The following is a 21,821-nucleotide window of genomic DNA, read 5'->3' as shown; positions in this document are numbered from 1 at the left end:
ACAGCCCACCTTCGTTTTGGTCCTTGAACCATCCATGTAAACGACGAATATCGGCCAACTACGGATAGGAAGAGCCTCCAATAAATCGAAGGGTCCGTGTTTTCCTTTGGGCCAGTGTGCAGATCCAGGGTTATTTCAGGTCGTCGTACTAGGCACGGAGGTACTCCACTCTGTGGTCTGACAAGGCAAGGAACCGAAGGTACGTGAAACAATCTGTAACTGCTATCCAAGCGTATTCGAACCGGCCGCGTTGCTCGAGGACAAGCAGCGTACAGTAGACTGTGTCCATTGTTGAATACGCAAGGATAGCTTGGGTGAAGTGGCATCTGTCACAAATTTGCAGCATACGACCGAAGGAGCTGCTGGCGCCTCAAGTGTAAAGGTGGCACACCCGATTCAGCGAGCAGGCTAGCCACGGGGCTTGTACGAAAAGCTCCCGTTGCCAACCTAACCCCGCCGTGGTGGATGCTGTTCAGCTTCGCAAAGACGCTTGGTCTTGCTGAGCCATATGCTGCACTGCTGCAGTCTAACCTGGATAAAATATGTGCCCTATAGAATCGTAGAAGCACCGCGCGGTCAGCTCCCCAATTAGTGCTGCTACGAAACTTCAAAAGATTAAGCCTCTTAGTGTATTGCACTTTTAGCTGCCGCACGTGTGGCTCCCACGATAATTTACTATCGAAAAGGAGCAAAGAAATCGGTAAGTGTCAACTACAGGAAGAGCGACATTTACTAGATAAAGTTCAGGAGGTGGGTGAAGAGTACGTTGACGACAAAAGTGGACAGAGGTCTTAGCGGTGGAAAACCGAAAGCCATGTTCTAAGGTCCACTACTCCACTCTCCTAATAGCTTTCTGTAATTGTCGCTCTGCGACTGCCATATTACGCGAGCTGTAGTGCAGAGCAAAATCGTCAGCATATAGCAACAGTATTACTGCTGAACCACCTGCAGCGACAATACCGTCTATGGTAATCGCGAACAGAGCAACACTAAGAACCAATCCCTCTGGGACTCCATTTTCTTGAACGTGGTATTGCGAATATGTCCTCCCTACTCTTGACACGGAATAGACGAAGGGACAAAAAATTTCCAATAAAATCTGGCAAGTTACCTCAGAATTTCCATTGACGCAGGACTGAAAGGATACCATATCACCATGTGGTGTCGTATGCCTGCTCTAAGTCAAAGAAAACAGCTACCAAATGCTGTCTGCGGAGAAACGCATCCTGGATAGAGCTCTCCAGGCATACTAAGTGGTCAGTGGTCGATCAAGCGGCTCAAAAACCACACTGGTACCTGGACAAGACACCTTGTTTCTCCCGACACCACACTAGTCTGTGATTTACCATCCTCTCAAATATCTTATACAGGCAGTTTGTAAGACAAATTGGTCTGTAACTTCCTGCATACTTAGGATCTTTGTCAGACTTGAGGACTAGAATGACTTATGCCCTCTCGCCACCGAGATGGAAAATCAGCCTCTATCCAGATTCAGTTGAACACACAAAGGATATATATAAGACTGTCCTCACCAAGGTGTTTCAACATCTGGTTATGGATATTGTCTGGTCCAGGAGACGTGTCCTTGCAAAGCGCTAAGGCACTGCGGAGTTCCCACTCCATAAAGGGCACATTATAGTCCTCTGAAGCTTGAGTGGCAAAACTGAGGTGATGACGTTCTGCCTCCCGCTTCAGAGCGAGGAAATCACGATGGCAATTCCCGGAGCCAGACACATCCGCGAAATGGCTAGCTAGATGGTTAGCAATCAAGAGTGGTTCAGTAACGATACTACCTGCAATGGAAATTCCCGGTACAGAAGATGATCCTTGGATACCCGAAATACGTCGAAGTTTAGCCCACGCTTGAGATGGAGTTTGTGATGTCACAGATGACACATATCTCTCCCACGAAGCTTTCTTACTGTGCCTTAGCACAGTTTAAATGTTACCAAGTTGGCCAGGCTGTCTACGATAACGTTTATGAGCGCAACGGCATTCTTTGATAGCTGTTGCTATATCTTCGTTCCACCAAAAAACAAGTTTTCAGCGAGGAGTCCCCAAGAAGGACACCTCAGCAGCAGCAAGAGTAACCTTGCCGACAGTCCGCCTAATATCGTCGTTAAAGACAGCTAGTGATGTGTACTTTGGCCAATCAACATGTTTAAGAATCCACCGAGGAGGACCCTCGACAGATTTTTGTTTCAACAAAGTAAGGATGATGTGAAAATGGTCACTGTCACAGAGATCATCGTGTGTATTTCACCGAAACAGCGGAACCAACATTCAGCTGCATACACTTACTCTATGCGAGAATATGTGCCGTAACATACACTAAAGTGAGTTGGTTCCTCTGTGTTCAAAACACATAAATCCAGCTCTGTTACTAATCTTTCCAGCTCTCATTCCCGGGGGCAAAGTGTCTCAGAGCCCCATATGGGGTTATTGGTGTTAGAATTGCCCAACAAGAGCAAAGGAGGTGGAAGTTGATCAATAAGATCAGTGACATCACTTATGTTAACAGGCTGGCCTGGTGGAAAATAAGCGTTACACACTGTTTCTACGACAGGCAGCGGTACCCGCACCACAACTGCTTCCAGTGGGGTCCAAGAAGAACCCTCTTCGCTACAGGTATCAGAACGGATAAAAATACCCATGCCACCAGACGCCCAGTGGGCATATCATCATTCTGTCGAGTATAGTCTGAAATTTCTCAAGACTGTATGATGACCTGGTCTGAAGTTTGTCTGCTGAATACAGACTATACTCGCTGCGTACTCATTAATGAGCTGACGTAGCTCAGCAAGATGCCTGTCATAACCGTTACAATTCCACTGTAACAATGCCATAGTGTGGACTATAAAAGGAGTGTTAGATTTTGAGTGACAAGGGCAGTGCGGGAGCGCCCGATAAGGGCGTTCTTCTTCGCCGCCTTCTTTTCTAGTTTAGATGGGCTGGGAGATGATTTCCCAGCCCTGGTCGACGATGCCACCTCAGCCAACTGGGGCACAGCCTTCGCCGACCCCTTAAGGAGGGGAGACTTACCCTTCCCCCCCTTGCTGTGCCGGCTTGGAACTGCCAGCCTGCACAGACTTCTGATTGGTCGAAGGTGGGGTGGTTCCCCCCTTCGAGCTTTTACTCTTTGCGATATTGCTCTGAGGAGCAACGGTCGCCTTGGGCGCAGCGATCGTCATGGGTAACAATGTCGTGAAAGATGAACCTGGGAGACTCTGAGCTATCATGCTATAGTCGAGTGTACGGGTAGGTGTATTTGTGGAATTAAACTTACAGTGCGCTTCCTGGTAGGAAAGACCATCCAGGGTCTTGATCTCCTGGATCTTCTTCTCACTCAGATACATCGGACAGTTCTGATCCCGAGGAGAATGAAAACCAGAGCAGTTAGTGCACTTGTACGGAGTTGTGTACTCCTCCGCGCCGTGATCTACTCGTCCACATGTGCCACATACAGACGGATTCAAACGAGATACCATATGTCCGAATCGCTGGCATTGATAGCATCGCATAGGAGGCGGGATGTACGGCCTAACATCGCAACGATAAGTTGTTACCTTGACTTTCTCTGGTAACACTGACAACTTGAAAGAGACAACGAAGGCACCAGTGGCAACGTCTTCACCGTTGACCTTGTGCGTAATGTTCTGGACGTGTGTCACGCCACCGTTCTTCATTGAAAGTAGTCCACTTCATGACCGTATCGATGAGTATAATCAACAAGAATAATTAAAGAACCACCTAATAAGCACAATTGTGTTTATTGTCCAATATTTTTCATCTAAGTTTCCTTATACAACTGATGATGACCACTAAGTGGTCGAAACATGTTCTGTGAGTGATAATGTTTATTTAATTTTTCCCAACGCAAAAAAATAAATAAATAAAGTATCGATTAGGTGGTTCTGTAATTATTCTTGCTGACTGTTCTTCATGTCGTTCATCAACTCGTCATCAGTGTTCAAAATAAGGTCGCGGTGAAAGATGACTCCGTGAACCAGATTCAAGGATTTGTGCTCCTCCACTTTGACGAGGATTTCACAAAAGTGGTCGCACTTAAGCAACTGATCAGCTTGCAGTGCTGTACGAGTCTTCAGTAGGAAACTACCGGTGCGCATTTTCTTGAGATCCTCAGCTTAAAATCATGCCCATTGGTTCTGGTAGCGACCAGAAACGTAGGGAAGCTGGATCCCATTCCTTCACGCTGCGCATGTTCCCAGGGAGTTGATTGTCTCAGGGAACCAAAAGTTAAAGACTTCGGTGGGGGACCACCTTGAAAGGGGCTACTTTGTTTCGAAGCCATGCCCGAAATCAACTTCCCCGAATGCCACCCACTCCGATCAGGGGTCTCTGTAGCCGAACCAAGCAGCTAAGGCAATACCCACCTCGTCATAGCCGAAACCGCCCAGGGTCTGATGTTGGACAATGCCTAATACGGGATGACTGAGGCAATGAGCACTAGGACTCCCTTCCTTCAGTCACCCGCAATAGCATGTACTACATAGCGTGTACAGAGCACTAAATATAGATAAGAAAAAAAAGAATTAATAATTAATAACAATATGTCCTTCTGGCACTGGGCTGTGCGGGGACCTGTGTTGTCAGGCGGATACTACTGCCAAGGTACATGGCTCTCCCACCCGCAAGATTCCTGGGTGGTCAAATGTGGGCTTTTGGGCGTAATAGCACACGTAAGAGGCCCATCTCCGAGCAGCACGCACATAAAAAATTTGGTCTACAACGACCCTCGGAAAAACAATAAAAAATAAAGAGGAGACCATGGCCACATGACCCTTTTAGTCGCCTTCTACGACAGGCAGGGAGTACCTGTGGATGTATTCAGCCTCTCCCATCCACAGGAGGTCCAACACATTACACCAAACCGCAAGCCATGTCCGCGCCTAGGTCACCCCTTTTAGTCGCCTCTTACGACAGGCAGGGGATACTGCGAGTGTATTCTACATGTGCGTCCCCCACCTGCAGGCGGTGGTGGATAATCTATCTGTACATAAAACAATGTATGTATGTTCCAAACATGCCATATTTACTTGTGTATTATCCCTTTATTCCCTACTTTTACAGCCAAAAGAGTAAAAGGAAGGGGGGTCTAATATGCAATATCCCCAAATTTCATTCAGTGAACACATGACTTCTAAGCTATAAAGAGCTAGAAATTGCACATATAAACATTCTACACTGTTCTTTAACAAACCTACAGTATGAATGTATTTAAGTTATACTGGTTATTTTCGTTGAAAGGCAGAATTTCGAAATGTAAAAAGTAAGTAAATGGTGAATACAACTTTTGGGCATACATATAAATTAAACATAATCCGTTTTGATGATGATGATGATGATGATTGTTATTTAGAGGGGCCTAACATCTAGGTCATCGGCCCCTATGGTACAAAATGAGACGAAATAGGATTACAATTTAAAAGTACAAAACCCATCCACTGACCCGAACTCAAAACGTGATGATGAGGAATGAATTGATGAATATGAATTTAAAACAATCAGTGGATAAGACGTGCAATGCCTCACATTTCCAGCAACAATATTACTGACCAAGGGACTGCATCCAAAGCCCAATCCTGAATCAATGGTGCTTTCCTGATTGGGTCAATATATATAGCAACGATCCCGCATAATGTCACTTGTCGCTAGCAAAGGAGAACCATGATATTTCTCAAGCTGTGGTACTAATCAAAGGTAGTGTAAACTCATGGTGTTCCAAACATTAAGGTACTACTCACAAGTATTGTACATCGTAAAGGTAACGCAGACGTATGGTGAAGTATTGTACGTTGTAAAGGTAACGCAGATGTATGGTGTTTCTCACACAATGGCGCCACTCATAGCCAAAGGAAACCGATGAGGTTCCTAACCTAGGTGGACTAATCACGGACGCCAGTATTCCCGTGGTGTTCCTCACATAGTGGGTACTAATCACTGGCAACGCAGACCCAAGGTGTCGCTCATATAGTGGTACAACTCACAAGCAACGCCCAGACCCGTGGTGTTGCTCACATGGGTACGACTCACGGGTACTGAAAACCCACACTGAACCCCGCTTGAGTGCTACGAATCACAAAACTATTGAGTACCTTACAGAGTGGTACTACTCGCAAGTAAAAGCGACCCATGGTGTTCCGCGCATGATGGTACTAATCAAAAGTAGTTTCATGGTTCAAATACAATCATCCCTTGGTCGCCCCTTTTTGTCGCCTCTCATGACAGGCAAGTAAAAATATATTGCCTGGATGATCCACAAGAAGAGTGCCAATTACAATATTCATAACATACTCCCACAAACATCCAAAGTCTCATCAACAGATACCTGCTATTGTTGCCTACACTAATTCTAATTTTCCAAAGTGGGTATTCATAACAGGAGGGCAAATAACTATTTTGTTATGTTGTTTCATCTGAGATCGAGTGTGCTGTGTTTACATAAAATCAGCTTCATGGTCCGTATCGCACTTCAATAGATTCACAATTAAGTATTTATTTATTTTCCACCTAGTCGATACAATAATTGCTTAAGGCAATTTTTAATGGTCAAAAGTGGTACATGTTTCGTATATTATCAACATCTTCAGCCACATAACACTGTTTAGATGAAAAATATATAAAATTGACAAAGTAATGCTTTAGAGGAAGTGTCCTTAAAATGACTAGGTGGAAAATAAATAAATACTTAATTGTGAATGTGCTGTGTTTGTCGTTAAGAATTTTCAGGAAGTATTCGTTGTTCATGCCTTTGTTGGCGGGATGTAGTATTTACAGTGCACTACATCTTCTGGTATGGGCTAGAATAAATTTGTTACTTTCATTGACCTGTCTCAGTCTCATCCTTGGCTTTGACAATATGAAAGTGACCGAGGTATGAGCGATTCTAGAAATACCGTTCCTTATGTAGCCAGTCCGTGTTATGAATGGTGTGAAAATATCGCTCATAGTGTCGGTTGGTGCGTGCATTTCAGTGGGCTTGGCAGACTGATATGTAATGGCAACTTCTGGCTCAGTGAGGAAAGAAACTGGAAACTACCTCACTCCTCATTTCCCTAGTATGCCTCTTCGGTGACACCTAGGCTATTTATGACAGCTGTTGGTGGAGCTGTAGAGGATCAAACCAGCCTTTGGGCTGAATATCCAACATACAACACATTTGTTGTTCACTTTATTATACAAAATATTGGCAGAGAACATTTTGCACAGAAATCAGAAACTTCAGTAGATAACGTTTTTGCTATATCGAACAAAATAGCCTGCCTACTGTGTAGAGAAAACTTTTGAATTATGCAGCTCAATGCTTAGCTATAGCTGTTGCATATTCAAGCACTTTATCACCACTGCCTTAACTTCACATGCTTTATAGAAAAAAGGGTGATCCTTCAGTTGACCCTTCAAGAGTAAAAAAAATATTAAAATGACCTGTATATCTGAAACAGTACGGGAAAGAGCCTTACTTCATGCTCACCAAGGATCCACCAACCTACCCCTACAAGGGTTCTTACCTATATAGAAGAAATAATAATAATAATAATAATAATAATAATAATAATAATAATAATAATAATAATAAGTTACTGTTTTTACATTCCATTAACTACTATTATTATGGTTTTTATTATGGTTTTTGTACGTGCCAAGGTGCCGAAATTTCATCCCGCAGGAGTTTTTAGTTGCCAGAAAATCTACCGACAAGGCTGACGTATCTGAGCACCTTCAAATACCACCGGACTGAGCCAGGATTGAACCTGCCAAGTTGTGGTCAGAAGGCCAGCGCCTCAACCATCTAAGCCACTCAGCCTGGATATAGAAGAATTAAAAACACTGTAAATCTGCGACTTGCGACCATGTTCCTACTGTTACAAGTAACTATTCTCATTTTAGTTCCGTATTGAAGTTGATGTATGTCTCAATATTATTACAATATTTATAAGTCCACCTGTTCAATACAATACAATATAATCCACTATTTCATATGGTTAAAATTTTATACATAATACATAAAAGTCAATGGTACATGTTTCACCCTCCTTTACGGGCATCATCAGCCTATATCAATCTTAAAAATAATACATATGGAGTCTTTCTAATCTTATAAATTATAGGGTAAAATGTTAAACAATGATTTCGTTAAATATTACACAATAACATCTAAAACAACAATATTGCACCAAAGTGTGAAAAAAAAAAACAGTAAATTAACAGTTTTTGAAGATTAAAACGTGGTTAAACTGTTCCTACTGGCCGGCCAAGTTTCATATTGTCTCCAATAGAGTTTACACAATGTCCAGGCACAGGACTGCTACATTTGGTAAAAATAAGGAAAACGCAAATTAGGAAATTATCATGGCATATGCAGAATGAAAGTACTCAAGCCACAATGTGGTCTCATTAAGTACTGATGAGCTGAAATTCACCAACTTTTTAATTAGTTACAATAAATGATTTGTGCCTTATAGAGTCTGTGAAAGAGTGTGGTTGTGATTTTTGTTTTAAGAGAAAGTACAACTGGGTATTCATCCTCTCTGAACAAATTAAGTGAAAAAGAAATTTTTAAAAACCTAATTATTCCACAGAGGAATTTGAAAATGATTTTTTTTTTTAATGAAACAAAATTACTGTATTAAGCCAAAAAGATCACAAACACATCAAAAGGGAACAAAATTTACATATCCTTGATTAATCCACTCGCACACATAAAGCGGATGATGAGATCAGCAGTATTCGTGGCATGAGCTAATATGGTTCGAGTGACTCCTGCAGGCCGAGGTTCCGCCTTAGGCCAGAGAGATCGGCGCACTCTGTGAGGAAGTGGGCCATGAAGTCAGCACCACAAGTTTGAACACACTGTGGGGGGGGAGGCCTTCCCCCTTTAGGAGGTAAGAGTGCGTAGATCTTCTATGACGTATCTTCAGCCTTCACAAAACTAGAGCCTCTCTCCGTGAAGGTCAGAAAGAGGACCGCCACACGGTAGTCGTCTTCTTAATTGCTCTCAGCTTGTTGGGAGTTGGGATAGCTAGCCACTCCGATGCCCAGAACGCCAAGATGGTTTGATGTAGCCGAGAACAAATATCCCTAGCAGGCACATTCACAGGTCTAGGAGGTAAAAGTACTGCTTCCTATGCAGCTGCATCCGCAAGTTCATTTCCTGTAATCATAACTTGGCTTGGAAGCCACATGAAAGTGATTCTTCTAATGCCAGCATCACACAACCTGGCTAAAAGGTCATGAATATGCTGTATCAATAGGTGTTAAAGGAAATAGGTATCAACAGATTGCAGAGAACTTAAAGAGTCCTTACACACGAGAAAGTGGTTTCTTTCTTCACCCAGTGCAAACTGCAGAGCTTCTATGAAGGCAAAAAGCTCCACAATATACGCGCTACAGACACTTGGAAGCAAAATCTTCATGCTATTACTGGAGACAAAAGAGCATCCCACATTTCCTTTGATCTTAGAACTAGTGATGCAAATTCCAGTGCCTCTGCTGGCACTGGTGTGTACTGTGCCAGTGCCAAACGTGTCACCATGCCAAAACACCAGTGCCACGGTACTATCAGTGCCAATATGACTACTTATTCATTGGACTCGTATAAAAACATTTATGCTTCATGTATTGACAAGAAAAGGAACTACACATAGATATACCGTAATTTATGTTAATATTTACATTCAAAATACTACAAATAGCCCTCAAATAAGTTTTCCATTCACATTCAAGGACAGTATTTCTTTCAGTTTAATCGCTGACAGGCTGTTTCGTCTGTTGGTCAAAATTTACATGCAAAATACTACAAAATGACCCTCAAATAAATCTTCCATTCACATTCACGAACAGCATTTTTTTTTTTTTTTTTTTTTTTTTTTTTTTTTTTTTTTTTTTTTTTTTTTTTTTTCCCACTTCATTCACTGGCAGTCTGTTAGTGAAAATTTCACCAGCTTTCTAAAACACACCTTCGGCGGGCGCAGATGTTGCTACAACACCCAACTTCCGAACAGCTAAATAGTAAAGGTTGGGATACTGAAGCTTTCTTCCAACCACCATTTTAACGTATCTGCCTGCCTAGCTATTAAGGGATCTTCCACGTACGACGAAGCATATGCTGTTTTAAACATGTTATCGTCGATTTGATCGATATACAAGATTTACAAATATCTCACACTGCTATGTACTGGTTTTTATCATCTGGAGTGAAACAGCTCCACAAAGGGCTAGATTTTCGTCTATCTGCCATTGACATGGAATTCAAGACAACCGATAATATAATGTAAGAGAATAAAGCATAGCGTGGCAACGCTCAGCCAGCACTTAGTACCACGGGGTGACCAGCAGGTACTGTAGAAGCGATCTGTCCTGGCGCACTGCCACGTATCTGAGAAGCACTGGCCTGTACGTGCTGTGCCGTTGGCACGAGGCAGTCATGTGGCCACATACAACAGTGCTTTGTTCAGCAACAGTGCCAGCCGCCAGTGCCCGCCATACTGTTTGATGTACTCATGTAAAAGCAGACTTGATTGATGTGTGCTCTTGTCCTTACTAACACTATAAATAAGGTCAATATTCACGTCACAAACCTTTTTATTCTTGTAAACGTTTCACAGATTTATTTTTATGGCAGTGCCACTGGCACTGGTTCATTTGAAATCATGGCAGTGTGCCGTCTCTGGCACCGGTGTCAAAGCACGGTGCCAGTGCCTTCCTTACATCACTACTTAGAACCATCTGTGAAGATGTGTTGTGCAACCGTATACTGGTGAACAAAGTCCTGGAAATACCTCTGATGAACAGAAGCATCCGTGTTCACCTGGGTCCACAGAGCAGATCTAGGTGTATATACATTCGTAGAACTAACCAGAAAGGTACCTCGCTAGTAGTCCGCTCAAGACAACCACTGATAGCCGCATCTAACTCACAATACAAATTATCAATTCGAATCCCAACCAGCCGTGTGGCCTTCGAGCAGATTTTGTATCTATGGTGGTATTGGGTACTGAAGACTCATTACGCATTGATATCTTGGATGGAGCGACATTTCACTAATTTTGGCAGTGTGTGTGAGGTGTAACTACTGCCTCCTTATTCGTAGACTGGGAATGGGATTCGTACGGAAAGTTCTCTTCAACCTAACTCCACTATGGTGAACGCTGTCTAAAATGTTCAGTATAGACCTTCTGAGAAATTTAAGCATGTTAAGTCTCTTCGAGCAGGCAACCTTCAACTAATGGATGTGGGGCTGCCATGTTAGTCTTGTCAAAATGAAGACCCAGGAACCTGCAGGTGTCTACCACTGATAAGACTGTTCTGCAAGTGGAGCTCTGGTTCAGGATGCACTACCCCAGAAGCCCAATGGTCTTGTCACTAACCAGACCTAACCAATCCAGACCAATGGTGGTCACAGGATACTAGAGGCCCCTGGGCTGCTTTGCGGCTCCAACCTGGGGGCTTTTACACTTCCAGACCCCCTTAGCTTGTTCCCCAGTCCAATGGTCTTGTGCAGGCCATTCCCCAACTCATCCAGAACAATGGTCTCCTCTCCATTCTCCAATGTTGGCAACCCTTGTTTATTACACATGAAGTCGTCCCAGTTGCACTATGGTGGACATCTAACTTATCGTCCACAAAAGGTCAACAGAAGCTTTACCCTAAAACAATGAATTGTTCCATCAGTACTGAAGATCTCTTTGCCAAAACTCTTTCACATAATTTCTTCACTTTACACCTCACTGTACTTCACTTTAGGCTTGACAGGGTTCACTACAGTACTACAAGTATGACCAATGTGTTGAAACTGATGGTGAAAAGGGAAGGAGGCTGTAACTGCACCCATCAAGGATAAACAGGGCAAGAGATAACATGGAATTTCCTTGTTTGCTAATTGCTTTTGAGCTAAATATATCGTCGCTATTGGGACAAAACCTCCTATGTGAAAATTTTAGCTCAGAACTTTGGCCGGTAAGGTTCTGTCATCTAAGGTGTAATATTGTGTGAATACTGCCAAGGCATTCTCGCTCTTCATAATGTAAGTGCTGCGGGTCAGTATATCTCCAAGAATATTATCACATAGGAGGTTTTGTCCCGGCAATGACGATATCTACTGGAGTGACATCCTACTCAATGAAACGTCCGTACAGTAGCTCTTTTTCACAATCAGGTCTTCTACACCTGCTACCTGTGTTCCAGGAAATGAGAGAAAAATATATCCACTACAGTATTTAGAAATCCTGTGTTTGAAATTAGACACATAACATGTACCTTGTTAGAAACGATGCCTCAATTTTAACATTTCTGATCAAAATATAACCAAAATGAGCAAAATATGACCAAAAATAAAGATAGCCAAAAGAAGCATGCAACATAAAATTGCATTACACACTGATTTTTCAGATTCTGGGTGAAATGAGCTCAGGAAAGAACCCTTAACATCCAAACCTTACTCCATCTTTGGAGGTGGAACTAGAGCAACATCCTGACAGTTTTTTTTGAGACTTAGGGTGAGGAATGGTATAAATCTGACCTCGTACGATATGGAGAGGAGGGTGGGGTTCATTGCAACTGCAGGAGACCAACCTCCCAGCCCCAAATACTCAGCTTACTTTTATAGCCAAATATAATACAACCATGACATTTTGTAAACTGGGCAAATGAAGAAACGCTGCTATTGGCTGAATTTTTCAATACTGATACTTATATAGATGCATGTCACTGCCAACTAGTAACAGGGGTTGTGCTCCTAGGGGATACTATAGACCTGTACACAGCTTTTCAGCCAAACCTTTACGTCCCCAGACCCCCTTTGCTCGCTGTGCAAATGTAGTCTGTCCAGACCAATGATCTAACCAATCTACACCTATAATTTGAAATGCCCAGTCCTGAAGAACTAAATTTGAAAGACTATAAAACAATGTTCTCAAGCTTGAATGAGGAGTCTAGAAAAAAAGGGAACGAATATATTTGAACAAAAACTGCAAAGAATTGTAGAATAAATTAAAACACATGTGCTATTCGAGAATCTTTAAGAATTATTACAAGTGATGAAATTCATTTTTTGTCCGTATTAAAAGTGTCATAAGATGTATATAGGAAAATATTTAATATTTATTTCCACCTATTCAATACAATACAAGATGTTGGCATTTAAGTTAACACATTTTTTTAAATGTGAGACATGTTTCGCCTCTTACTGTGAGGCATCTTCATTCACTATCAAAACCTCATTATTTTTGTCAGGCATCAGGTTAAAATTATTCTAAAATGTGTTTGATGTTTTTTCTTTACATTTTATATTCAACAATGTACTTTATTTCATATTTATTCACTATATATTAGCATGTTACTTACACTTCAAACATTGACTACGGCTTTAAGCCATCAACTGTCACTTATAATTATACAACACCTCCATCTTTAAGTGTACTACCTAAGAATCTACTAGTTTTTAAATATCATTTGAATGTATTGTATATCCTCACTGAAATGTTTTTTTTATATGCCTTCCACTATGTGTTTGGTATCTAGTATTGACTAAGGCTTCAAGCCATCATCTATGCTACTGTACCATCAAATGACGTCCTATTCATCAAGTGTACTACTATCTGCGCACTTTTTAGTGATAGATTTACACCCTAGTGCTGAAGTGGTCGACTTCAGTTATCTTCGAAATTCGTATTGGCAACCTTTGAAACACAAACTAAGAATCGCTTATCATCGCTGTGCGACATCTGGCGTACACTTTAAGTACTCGTACTGTTGTTGTTTATACAGCAAAGCCAAACTATAGAATTCATGCTAGGAACACGTTTCGCAACGGGAAATGTTATATAGCATTAAATATTGTGTGTGTGACACAGTTGTTTGCTTAAAATAATAAAGGTTTATAAAATTCATATCGATCGATCATATTATCGATTCAATTCAGATTTCATTTCCATTCAGTTGGCAGTATTAACGGAACCCTTCTTACTTCTCCAACGAGTACAAAAATCTATCACTAAAAAGTGCGCAGATAGTACACATGAGTTTATCATTATATTAGTAGTCATTTTCATGAACATTTTTACAATAACTGTAAAATTTTTATCTCACCTATAATCATCATCAAACACATTTTAGAATAATTTTAACTTGATGCCTGACAAAAATAATAAGGTTTTGATAGTGAATGAAGATGCCTCACAGTAAGAGGCGAAACATGTCTCACATTTAAAAAATGTTTTAACTTAAATGCCAACATCTTGTATTGTATTGAATAGGTGGAAATAAATATTAAATATTTTCCTATATACATCTTAATCTTTAAGAAGCCGCTCACTATCATTTAATGAGAGTTGTTCCCCGCTATCAGAAACAACTAGTCTTTCACCTGCACAGTAGAAGTCCATTCAACAATAGACTACTTTAACGTGATTTTAATACAAATCCTGTATTATCAATATCAATGATATTTCAAAGAAGATTTTTAGTCTGTCACAGCATATAACAGTGCATTGTACAATATTGCATTTCACCATAGTAGTATCAAATAAACAGTCGCTCAATGTTTTTAATGTGACTTGAACACAATTCTCGTATTATTATTAAGTTGAATATAAATTTATTTTTTTTTTGGTATGTTTAAATTAAAAACAGTATAATGTACAGTTCTGCATTTTACTAAGGCATTGTTTTTAAGACCATAGAGGAGTTATAATCCCCACTTCAATATCTAAACAGTGTCATCTTAATTATAATTTATGTAGCTTAAGATCTTCCACAGAGAGATGAAACATTTGCTACAATTTAAAATATGTTTTGTTAACTTAGTGGTCTAAGACAGACGTCATCACGTAGTTGCTCTAGGGAGCCGGTGTTATTTGCTCCGCTCGTGACGGCTGTCAGACACGTGACAAGAGAGTAGCGGACAGGCGGGTTGCATACCATGGTTGTACTGTACTTGCCGCTTGGAAATGCTATCATCTGAACAACAACAATGAAATACATACCAGAACATAAATAAATCATCTCTGAAGAATTAAGAAACATTATAATATTGAGTTGAGTAGGGTAATATGAAATGTATGTATATCCTCAAATGTGGTATTTTTAAGTCTTTCTAGTAATGCTATCCTTTCTCGGCCTTCATATTTATTACACTTGTTGACATGGCATAAGGAACAACGGCACTGCAGATTAAAATTTTTAATGTGATTCAATATTTTATTACATATTAAACATTTTGTGTGTTATTTTCTTGAAGTATCAAATACTCTTCTTCCCAAGAAGGTTTGAAACTTGTTGGCATCAATGGCCTACGCTGTGCTGAACCCTCTTCCATAGTAAATGCAACATTTACCAACGAGGCTTGAACGTCGTGTGGTGTGAGGATAAAGGCAGGAACACACTACTGCCACCTCACGCGAGTTCACGTGTATCGTGTTGCAATTTAACCTGTCCAGAAAGATGTGCTATACCTTTGCGCCACTGACCTTCAGTGCGTACTACGTCATGCACTTCCCCTACTTGCTCATTAAGCTGCTCTCGTTCCTCAAGAGCGGGGAGCAAACTGACTCCGAAGGCATTTCGCTCTCGACTGACGATGCTTGATATAAGGCAACATAAATTGTTTTGAAAATATGATTCTAATACATTTCTCAATAAGTGAATAGTTAATGTCAATAAGGATTATTTATTATTTTTGTAATTTTTTTTGCAAGTTGCTTTATGTCGCACCGACACAGATAGGTCTTATGGCGACGACGGGACAGGAAAGGGCTGCCGATAGTGGGGTTCGAACCCACAATCTCCCGAATAGGCCTACTGGATACTGGCCGCAATTAAGCGACTACAGCTATCAAGCTCTGTGTATAAGGAACTTAACATGACATCTAATCTATCATATGTAAGAGCCCTCAGTATGTGTGGGAACTTCAGAGACTCTCTGCCAAACACCCCAGGCGTGTTAGACCAATGGCTTTTGGTCACTAGCCAGGATGTGCGCAAACCAGTAAAGAAGAGCTGGAAAAAAAAAACCTGTGATGTTGACATATATGCTTAGCACCAAAACCAGGTTTCCAGGGTTGTGCAGTTGGCAACAATTTGTTGGCAGCACTGATGTAAGTGCTGCAGGTGGAACAGCTAAGAAATAAACAAAACTGCAAAATTTGAAAGTAACACGGATGTATCTGCGACGTGAATATATTAAGTAGGTACAGGAGTGAAATTAACCACAGATGTTGACCACAACAAAAAATGATCACAAACCATCACAGCCACACGCAGTTCGAGTCCATGCCGAGATTGAGGAAAATATACTCATGTTTTGTCAGAATAGCCCACTGATCTCATTTTAAGTCCTATAATATACTGGAAACAAGGACCAACTACCCCAGTACAACATCCAGGTTCAACTGCGATATCACCTGCAGAAAGCAAGCCTTACACTATTGACTTCTTGAAAAATGGTGAATTGTGCACAAACTGATATGAATAATCATTAAGAGGCACATTAGGAAGAAACTGTCTTGGTAGTTTGCTCCATTCCATTATAAAAACTGAAATGCATGCTTTGGAACCTAGGTTTGAACATAATCATAATTCATGTTCAGTACTATACATATCACCATAATCTACTCTTAACACAGTCCTAAACTAAGAGAAGACTTATAACCTATCCTTTCAGCACATCAAAACTATCATCAGAATATGAGAACATGTATTTTTGTTTCAATTAACCCAGGGGTCATTTAATAATGTTCAAATAAGGAACTGCAGTCTAGAAATAGTGCCTCTAAATTAAGAGATATAACATTTGTTATACCAAGGATGCAATGCCGGTTCATGCCTTAAAATGAAAGACTAGCATAATCAATTCGCGTAAGAACACAATCCAATAAAATATTTACGAATAAACACCTTACTCAGTAAAAAATACTATGGCATTCCAGTCACATGAGTTAGTAAAAACAGGACCACCAGAATTCCTTTTCGAAATGCTTGTCGATTACAAATACAGGTTAAGAACAAAAGTTACGACTTATTTCAGTCATGAATAAAGTACAAAAGATTTACGCCACTCAAAAAGTATTGACAATCGCTAACAAATAAAAAATTACCATTGCTATCCACTCCTTGTCTTCCGCCGGACAAAGAAAAACATCAATTGTATCAAATTGATGACCACCATCGGCAATTCAAGTACAGCAACGATATAGAAACACTACCGCGTGCTCAAAATCAGAACCGAGCGACTTGCCAAACACAATACAAACGTTAAGAAAGCACGCAATAAGGACAACGTGCATGGCACTGAAGTACCTTATCTTAAAGAAAACTTATGTCAATATCTTCATTTTGTAGAAAATGGATGACAAGACGCAGTTCAAAATACATCACAAGGAAGATGTAAACAAAATCTTACAAGATGATTAAAACGCCAAGATTCGACGAAGTGCCTAGCACAGTAATTATTAAGAATGAATAAGACAATGAAATATATTTTTGAAGTTAACATTTTTTGTGACACGGGTAATTAATTAACAAAGTTTTGAAGTGTCACTATTGGTTAAACTTAAAATTAACAGGTAAGTTACACTACGCTACAAGTCTCTTTAAGTAATATTCTTTGATATCATGTTAACCAATACTTAAAATGGAAATCCCCAAATCCCTAAAGATTAAGAAATATACATATCTCAAATGAATGTAATTCATATTGACATACCAACACATTAACTGGATAGGGAATAGAAAACATGTATTTCCCAAACTTAACAGAGCACTATCAGATACCTGTCAAGAAACAAATAACTAGCATTTTTCACATCTTCTTGTTGGTTAACCTGTAAAAAATCAATCAAGGATATCGAATCTCGAAAATATAATTATAAAAAGAAACTAATCAGATTGCAAGTAACAGAGATGCTACTGTTACGCCGGTCTTTCCCATACACCAGTGGCGGTCGGTGACATTTTAAGCTAAAGGGGAGCAATACCGGTAGGCATAATAATTACTCACAAAACGACATGGCGTGCTTTCTCGATTAAGAATGTGGATCACTGTCTGGTGTCACTTGAAATGTAGATCTATTCTTCCCCCCTTTCTTCTAAATTGATCGATTATTAGATTATAGAACCCCTCCTCGTTTTCGGTCAAGTTCAGTTTGACCGAAGTCTTTTCCAATTGAGATAAAGGGCAGATGTGAACGCCCCTCTTGTCACTGAGCATTCAGTTGTTACTAGTACCGGAGGCAGATCCAGGATTCCCCAAGGGAGGGGGAGGGGGGGAAGCGGCTAAACATTTTTCAAAACATACCACAAAGCAAAAACGAGTTTACATTTTGTAGTAAAGCGAGAAGAGAGACCCATACTAGGAGGCTACTATCCCCTTCAACAAATCAAACTTTTATAGTTCCAAAACATTTTTCAAAACATACCACAAAGCAAAAACAACGAGTTTACATTTTGTAGTAAAGAGAGACCCATACTAGGAGGGTACTAACCCCTTCAACAAATCAAACTTTTATAGTTCCATACGTTTTTATGAATATTTGAAGCATTTACAATTCTCATTGTCATATGACTATCAAAATAGCACTAATTATTCAATATTAAACATGTTCATACATAAATAATACGAAGGAAAATTCTTCAAAGAATTTAACGAGTTCCTGTCACATACCGGTATTTTACCGGTACTGTAAATATGGAAGGTGTACTAAATACACAAACTCATGCAAGCTACCATTAGTAACTAAATTATTCCCCTGTTTTGGTAATGTGTTTGGTTTTGAATGAATAATTAATTTAATACATGAGTCTTTCAAAAACTACACTTCAGTAACTTTATTTATTTTATAGCACGATTTTGCTCAGCACTGACTAACCGCTTAGCGCTAATTGAAAAGTTATTTACTAGAAAATATAGTCCCTATTTAATTTCACCTACCTATTTTCATGCGACAATTTCAACATCATTTGAGATGGTGGAAATATTATCTATTTTCACCGAAGTAGGCTACTAGGAGGACTTATCCTTATGTCATCATCCGCAGATCCTTTCTCTTTTTAGTAGTAATCATGTCAGCACCACTAGAAGAAACCGTAACTGCACAATTTTGACATATTTTATCTCCTGCTTAATTTTTTAGCTCTTTAAAAATGATAAAATTGAAACACTAGGAAATGTACGTTTGTTACTCATTGCATAGAAAGTTTCAGCTCATATTACAAATAGTACTTGTGAAGTAAAACTGCTTTTGAAACACATTCACTGTGGGTGTTAATGCACCGCAATCCGCAAGCGGGCCGATGACCTAGATGTTAGGCCCCTTAACAACAAGTAAGCGAAGCACTTTACTCGTACGGTCGGTACATGCCGACATGCAGCCTGCTGTTGCCTATTGTCAGTCCGCCGGCCACTGCAGTACGAGACCAACAGTGTACTAATTGGACTATAATATGGACACGAATTATTTGTTGGAATAAACTGGACGTAAAACCTTGATTCTACTGTAATATGCGTTGTAAAGTTTTCTGTACTGCTCTGTGTATATTTTCTTTTATATTGATGTCTGTGAAGACCAAATGGTAATGTAGCCAAAGGCCAATCTTATATAAAAACTAGCAAGATACCCGTGCTTCGCTACGGTATTATACTGAAATTTATAATTGAATGCTTATTGTTTTAGATATATAATCCGCCGAAATTCCCGATCTGACTCGTTTTCTATTAGATTACGGCACGTTTCCTCCCATTTTTCAATCTTCCTTTCCAGCAATCGATTTCGTACTTCCCGGTCTAGGCTCAGGTATTCCTCCCGGTCAGTTGGGTCCGTAAATCTTTGCCATCTTTTCCTATAATCATTTTAATATGTATAAAATCCTTCAGGAGATCCGGCGTGGTGTCATATTGGGTGCTTTGGTGGCACTGAACCCGCGGCCGGACTGCATTCTTAGTCATTACCCGTCCAGGAGCCGTTTCCAGCGCGGTCCGCACATTTGACGACGGTCCGGAACATTATTATTATTATTATTATTATTATTACTATTATGTGTTGCTGGAAGGGCTGATGACAGGGAAAACCGGAGTATCCGGAGAAAAACCTGTCCCGCCTCCGTTTTGTCCAGCACGACTGTCACATGGAGTGACCGGGATTTGAACCACGGAACCCAACTGTGATAGGCCGGCGCGCTGCCGCCTGAGCAACGGAGGATACTTATAAGTACATTAATAACAGTAAAATCAATTGGTCTCACCTCCTTCTACACCCCACCGCCGTTAAGTTTATTTACCGCCTCCCCCGCCCCCCCAAAAAAAAATTAAAAGAAGGCTTGTTTCTTTATGTTTAAAGGAGATTCCAAACACCAATGTTCACATCTATTGCCTTCAGTTTCGAGATATAAGTATCCCCTTAAAAATAATTTACTTTTTTCACTTCATTTCACACTACTCTCCCCCCCCCCCCCCAAGTGAATTTTCCCGCAAAAAATACTTGTTTCTTTAATAGTAAAAGATCTTCTAAATACCAATTATCACGACTCTGACTTCTTCAGTTTTTGATTTATGTGTCCCCATGAAAGGAATTCAACTCCTTTACACTCCCACCCTCCAAGATGGTTTCCCCACCAAAACGCGTTTTTCTTTGTTTTTAAAGGAGATCTAAATACGAATTTTCACGTCTGTAAGAACTTTAGTTTTTATTAGATGTATGCATTCTCATACAATTAAGTCAATTAAATTTTCAATTCTTTCATCCCCCCCCCCCCCCCACTTCATTGGATTTTCCGAGAATACGTGTTTCTTTACTTTTAAAGCAGATTGCAAATATCAAATTTCACGTCTGTAACATCTTCATTTTTGAGATATCAGTAGCCTAATTAAAAGAATTCAACACCATTGTCAGTCACTTTTACCCACCCCCCACCTCCCAAGTGGTATTTCCGAAAACTAAAAATACACGATTCGTTATGTTTAATAGAGATAAAAAATACCATTTTTCACTTCTGTAACATGTTAAGTTTTTTTTACATATACTGTAAAAATTCTCATTTTAAAATTTCACCCCTTCTGAGTTCCCCTTACGTGGAGTTTCCAAAAACAAATCACCTATGTTTCTTTACATTTACAGGAGATTCCAAACAACCACTTTTTACGTCTGCAACATTTTACGTTTCCAAGATATTCTGTAGATATAGCCTTTCAAAAAATTCAACCCAATTTGTCACTCCTGTTTAACCGCCATTAATTGGATTTTCCAAAAACTAAAAAATACGTGTTTCTTTGTTTTTAAAGGAGGTCCCATATACAAATTTTCAGTTCTGTAATATCTTCAAGTTCTGAAATATAAGTATCCTCATTAAAGGCATTCAACCCATTTTTCACCCTTTTACACCCCTCCTATTGGGATTTACAGGAAACAAAAAAATACGTGTTCCTTTATTTTTAGAGGAGATTCTAACTACCAATTTTTACATCTGTAAATTTTAAAGTTTTAAGATGCAGACACACTCATTTTAAAAAATTCACCCCCCTTTTCACCCCCCAATATTTGAATTTTCCAAAAACGAAAAAATACGTGTTTCTTTACTTTTAAAGTAGATCCCAAATACCAATTTTCAGGTCTGTAATATCTTCAGGTTCTGAAATATAAGTAGCCTCATTAAAGGCATTCAACCCATTATTCATCCTTTTACACCCTTCCTATTGGGATTTTCCGAAAACAAAAGAATACGTGTTTCTTTATTTTTAAAGGAGATTCTAAATACCAATTTTTATATCCATACACTAAAAGTTTTGAAATATAGATACACTCATTTTAAAAAAT

At 39.9% G+C, this 21,821-nt stretch overlaps 1 protein-coding gene across 2 annotated transcripts in view; it reads right to left on the bottom strand.

Moving 5' to 3' along the window:
- LOC136883508 (zinc finger MYND domain-containing protein 11) overlaps positions 1-17,347 on the bottom strand; it is a 313,597-nt gene extending 296,250 nt beyond the window's left edge. For both annotated transcript variants that reach the window (XM_067155881.2, XM_068229918.1), the window contains exon 1: positions 17,112-17,347. The gene's annotated coding sequence lies outside the window, so the exon portion shown is untranslated. The remainder of the gene's footprint in view (positions 1-17,111) is intronic.
- Positions 17,348-21,821: the final 4,474 nt, after the last annotated feature.

Source organism: Anabrus simplex, chromosome 1 (assembly GCF_040414725.1).
Source record: "Anabrus simplex isolate iqAnaSimp1 chromosome 1, ASM4041472v1, whole genome shotgun sequence".
In the NCBI taxonomy this organism is placed as follows: domain Eukaryota; kingdom Metazoa; phylum Arthropoda; class Insecta; order Orthoptera; family Tettigoniidae; genus Anabrus; species Anabrus simplex.
Note: the sequence above shows the minus strand (reverse complement) of the source record. Positions and strands in the feature narration are given on the sequence as shown.